The sequence below is a fragment of the Amphiura filiformis genome, chromosome 17 (genome assembly GCF_039555335.1).
Source record: "Amphiura filiformis chromosome 17, Afil_fr2py, whole genome shotgun sequence".
Lineage (NCBI taxonomy): Eukaryota > Metazoa > Echinodermata > Ophiuroidea > Amphilepidida > Amphiuridae > Amphiura > Amphiura filiformis.
The window spans coordinates 54319219-54325308 of NC_092644.1; positions in this window are offsets into that span (position 1 = coordinate 54319219).

The window sequence follows — 6090 nt, forward strand, 5'->3', positions numbered from 1 at the left end:
GCTACCATGAGGCTACCAACGCTGACATGTGTAGGTTGCCCTTGACACGCCCACCTGTTGTTGCATAAAACCAGGCACTATGGACCACAGTGTCCTCATCCCAACGACATAGTTCAATAACCTCAATTAAACATTCATAGTGCAAAATTTGAACTCAAGTTGCAGAGTATGAGTTTTTGTACCCAAATTTTCAAAGGTCACATTAATGAATCCGATGAAGGAATGTGCAAATTTATTGGGGTTAAAGAACTGTGCCTTGGAAGATGAGCATGTTGTGGATCCTAGTGAGGGAAGTTGCCACTGATGGTTGGTTAACTTTTCATATAGGGTATCATGGTATAATCTTCTTCCACGGTAAACCAAACAGCTTCCGTGGTAAACCTTATAGCGCCATCACTTGATGAAAGTACGTTATTAGTAGGCGTGTGTTAATAGCTATCTGGACTAGGACTATTGCGACTGTAGGGGTGAGCTTGCCTACAGGTAAAAAAAATACTCGTGGCGGTTTAGGGCAACGGGGTGGAAAGGAGGGTAGGCCTACTACGGGGATGTGCGACAGATTTGGGGTGCATTTTGGTTTATTGATGGCCCTCAATTTCATGAAAATTTGGTTTAAGAAAGATTGTTTTTATTTTATTTTTTTAAATCAATTTGTTTCCCAAATTTTTATCGGAAAGTGTGCCATTTTTTTTATTGTTACCATGGCGTGCGATAATAAATAGGCCTATTAATATAATTTTTAAATGCTATTTTATTATTTTGTTATTAATTGAAAACCTAAAATAGTATAAAATCGTATATGATGCCTTAAATTAAAGTTTAAAACGTTCTTCCAATATTAATAACTATTATTAAATAATTCCTAACATCTCGGACAACACGCCCCCCCCCCAATACACACACCCCCACACCCCACACCCCTACACCAACAACCACATGGCAAGTCTGGGCGAAAGTCTACCTTGCACATCGTGCACGCGCGCGTGCACCATCCAGCATTGTCCCGCTAAAATACACTACCCTATTACGAGCAATGGAATAACCCGTCAATCATGCACAGTGGTTGCTCCTGGAAGGAAGATTATACCCGATGTGACGCGGTTGCTCATGGAAGACAAGAAGGATTATACCCCTTTTCTAACTTTTAGGGGCTGTGCAATAAATATGAGCTGCTTTAGTCATAGGGAGGGTAAAATTAGGGGGATAGATTTTTTTGGCAGGCCAGGGGGGGGGTCAATTTTTGGCAAGCTGGGGGGGGGGGCAAGCAATTTTGGCACACATTCATGGGGCACCTTAATGCTCCAAAAAGAGAAACAGTACAAATATAAAAATAATGCTAATAATTTTCCTGATCACTGCACTTCCTGGGGGTCACTCCCATTGTGGCCTGTACACCATCCGCGATAATGAAAACGCCGTAAAAGGGTAGTTTTTCGTGGAATGCACGATACGCGCGTAACGCGTTTAGGGTGTCAAAAACATGAAATATTGGAAAAAAGGGTAGCAAAATTGCAATTGCTAAGGCAAAATAAAAAAATAAACATGTTTCACGTACGCGTCCCCTCCCGCTTCCTTTTTTAGGTTTCCTCAAATAGTTTTTTATTTTTGAAATTCAGTTATAACTTTTCAAAAAATATGTCTAGGAAGTTGGAATGCTTTCTATAGCCTTGTTAAGAGACAAAAAACATTTTAGGAAGATTTTGTGCTCATTGGAGGGGGTGTAACTCTCAGAACAACATATAAAAAAGGGCCTCATTCTTTTTCCAGGCATTATTGTCTGCGCTAAAACAGCTCCAAATATGGGTATTTACACCAAATTTGCGATAAAAAATAGAAAATAAAAAGTCCCCTCCTCCTCCTTTTTTTCGAGAACCCGGACGTGAAACATGTTTTATTTTTTACTTGGCCTAAATACGCGGAAATGAAATTTAGGGTATGAAATTGGATGCAAGGAATAAAATCCCTGTTTAGGGTATCGTTTTAGCCAAGTGTTAAATCCTTGTTTAGGGTGCTTTTCAAAAGTTGATTATCGCGGATGGTGTACAGGCCGCAATGGAGTGACCCCCTGGGCTGCACTTGCAATATATTATCAAATTAGGCTCCCAAATGTGTGGCATGTGCAGGGGGAGAGAGGGTAAAATTTTTCTGGCAGGTCAGGGGAAGCGATTTTCGGCAGGCCAAGGGGGGGGAACTCTTTTTGCATGGTAATTGGAAATTTTACCCCCCCATTAGGCTCATAATTATTGCACAACCCCTAAAGCAGTATTGCATTTTTTTTATCAATTATTACGTTGATTAAATCCTTGATTAAAGGAGGATTTCGTGATCCTAGCATCCTCTTTTTATGACATTTTTCAGTAGATATCCATGAAAAATGCTTATTCCCAAAATGCGAGTTGATTCTGATTTTGCGTTTGCAAGTTTATAGCATGATGTATGTGTATTACACTGCTCCATAGGCCACTGTTGTAATTTCGTCCTGTAATTTAATCTGCAAGAAATTTATTGTACATAAACATTATGCTAAACATTATGTAGCCAGAGGTTTTCACTAATTTCAGTGGTATAAAAATCTCAACTGTTTTTTGAAAAAAGTGGGGGGGGGGGGATGCGGTTGTGGATCACAAAATGCCCTTTTAAATCCGGAAATAAAATATGACTTGAAAAGTGATGTAATTCTTGCCAATATTTTTAATTTTGTTATACCCAATGATACCCCCCTTACACTTTAATAAGGGTATACCCCCTTACACTTAAGGGTATACCCCCCCTTACACTTAAGGTGGCTGTGTACTCTCAGACATGCATGTAGTAAAAGTGCAATAACTTTGTAATTATTCGCATAAGACATATAAAAGTATACATTTTATAAAGGCAAGACATCAATAAATCTTAATATAAATACAGATTTGGGGTAAAAACAACAATTATGAAGAAAATCACAAAAAGTGAGTTTTTGGCAATATTTGTTAGGTACATCATAACAAAAAACACTCTTTCCAAAATATTTTATTTTGTTTTTGGCTCAATCTTGAGGCTCCATTCCAAAAACGGTTTTTTTTATTTTTTTGATATTGGCCTTATTTTTTGAGATATTGACCATATAAGGCATCAAATTGAACTTTTTAAAATTCACAAACGCCTATTTGCACAAAATGATGCCTAAAATCGGAAATAGACCAAAATATAAAAAAATGAGAAAACCGTTTCTTGAGTCGATCATGCTTTTTACGATGATCATATTTGCTTACCTATAGATGCTGTATTTATTGAGTTATCGTGTACCTAAATCGTCATTTTACCGAGAAAATGAACATTGAAATAATGGCCGTTAAAGTTTAAAGTGGTCACATTTTGCCCTTTCATCGAATCTCACAGGAGAATGCGGCAGTTTTCGTTTTTCTACCTTATATTATGTGAACATCGGGTAAATCCACAGCCCGTTGAGAAGTTTGAGCGAAATCCATTCATAACTTGATATTCAAATCGAGGAAAAGAACTTGAAAAACCCACATTTTATCAGCTAAAACGGAGCCATTTGACCACTTGAAATTAGTGTTTCCAAAGGATGCGCCACGCATGCAGATAAGCGTCAGCGTGTGCGTAGCGTATCTGTGCGTTAACAAATTGCGCGATCATTTAGCGCGATGCGTTGTTGCGCCTTGCGTGTCACCCCGCTGATACAACAAATATTTTCTCTCTTTTAAAATTGCAAACACGAATGAAATAGTGAAATAAAATCCATAAAATAGCGCAGTTGGAGTTTATAAATCTGGATTTTCTTTCCTTGTATTTATAAAAAACATAACAAAGTAACAAATATCAAAAAAGCTCAATTTTGCGAAAGAAACAACGTCTTGAGTACACAGCCGCGTTAAGGGTATGCCTAGGGTTGGGTTAGGCAGCTTAATCCGCCCACCTCTATCGGAAAATATTCAGGTACATTACATGTATATCCCTCTGGCCCCGCCCTAGTATTTTTATCCCAAAAAATTAATTATTATTTAAACATCATATTTGCAAAAAATATGTATTTAATTGTGATTCCTATCACAGTATGTGTCAAGTACCGTTTCTGCATCTCAGATTCTATCAATATCAGGAGTTTCAGGGGGCTTTGGCCCGGACCCCCGTGACTTGGGCTTCACCCCACACTTTCTACAAGAAGTATACCCATAGGCCTACTCAATTCATCTGCTATAAACTAAATTAAGGTACATTTCATAGTATACCATCATCTGGCATTTGTGTCCCGTGTATTGAATGGGGTTATGAAAATTAACTAATATCTGCAGGGGAAACAATGGGCACCTATCAGACGGGGTCATAAAAATAGTAGCCTTGTACTATCTTTATTTTAATGGAACTCAATTCTGAAAACAAATTTCCCCTTAAGAATATATGGGTTCCTAAAAATCTGGCATCTGCTGGGCCGTAATGAGGGGGGGGCAAAGAAGTTACAAGGGGCGGGGGAAAGCTTTCTTGGCATGTCAAAGGGGAGGGGCAAGTAATTTTTGACAGACCATTTTGATGATAATTCAACCAAACCCTGGGGTACACATAATCATTGGCCATTGTACAGTTCATCAAGTTATTGGGGTCCCGGGCTACTAAGTACCTACAATATCCTTAAGGACCCCGGTGCTCAATCTCGCCGATTAACTTGTTGGCGTACCTTGAATAGCTCTCAGGGGAAAACGTTCCACAGGCGAAGGTAAAAACGATTCCCCTCACACTGCCAGTAACTGGGGACATTGTGTGGGGACCTCACCCCCAACTTTGGAGGGGAGAGATTAGGGCCCATAAAAAGACCTAGCCAAGATTTCAGTTTCGTCCTCCATTTCAGTTTTGTCCACTGCAAAATTGGTTGAAAAATAAAGTGTGCAGGGGTGACTAATTAGACTAAATCACTGATATAGATGTCTATTCATATTCATAAGAAACAACTAAATGAAGCCAAATCAGTTACACAGCACTATTTATTTATTTTTTTGCAACACAATAAACACATCAATGTAAATAAAAACAAATGCACCATAAAACAAATTGATAACATTGTAAAAAATGTGCATGAATAAACTTCTACACTAGCCTTGCATACCTATTATATCCATTTCAAAGGGGAATACCGATCAATTTTTATCATGGCTCAGGTTTAACATGTTAACACCTTGCCTTTGCCACAGGTTGGACCAGTTACAATGCTTCAAAACTTGACCACCAGCCAGGGTTCGAATTTGTTTTAAAATTTTGCATAGCAGTTCTTGGCTAATTCATCATAATCAGGATACTTCCATATTATACTAAAGCACTATAAAAAGTGCTATACAAATGCAAAATTGGGTAGCAGTTACTTCAAAATTCGAGCCCTGCCACCAGCATTATAGTATTAAACAAGGTCCTTCAGCACTGGCCAACTGCTCTTCGTGATCATCACATAAAAAGAACTAGATCACGTCTGGGTCACACAATGCTATGCAGCTTGTTCGGTGAATGAGGTACCGATGTGCCCGGGCTAATGTGATGATGACGTGATTCAATGAGCCAATAAGAACTCCACTTTTGTGTTTACACTATAAACAGAGCCAATTGGCGATGTTGAAGGATCTTGCTGAATACTATAATATGTATTCATTCAAATTACAAGGCTTAAACTTCCTAGCTGGCAGCTGTATTATACAACTAGCGCAAAATATGTGGAAAAAATACACAAATGGCCATAACTGACCTCACATTTACAAAGATACAAGTTCTTTTTACGTTCTGTTGACATTTGTTTAGCTGCTCATCTAAGTACAGAGGTACAGAGTAATATTATGTTTCTCTTACAAACTTAAGGTAAAAACAGACTGGTTATGACAATATTCTGTTTCTTCTCATTTAAATAGGCTTTACATTTTGCTAAACCGCTGGGGCTTGCAAAAAGTGCTCTAAAAGAGCTGTTTGGTTACGTATTTGAAGGGACAATTACAATAAATAATTAAGTGATAAACCACTTTCTTTAAAGGAAGTCTCCGGCAATCACAACATTATTCCTTATATGTTAGAAAATAATTATCAAGCACGAATCACATGGTTTTATTTAAAACA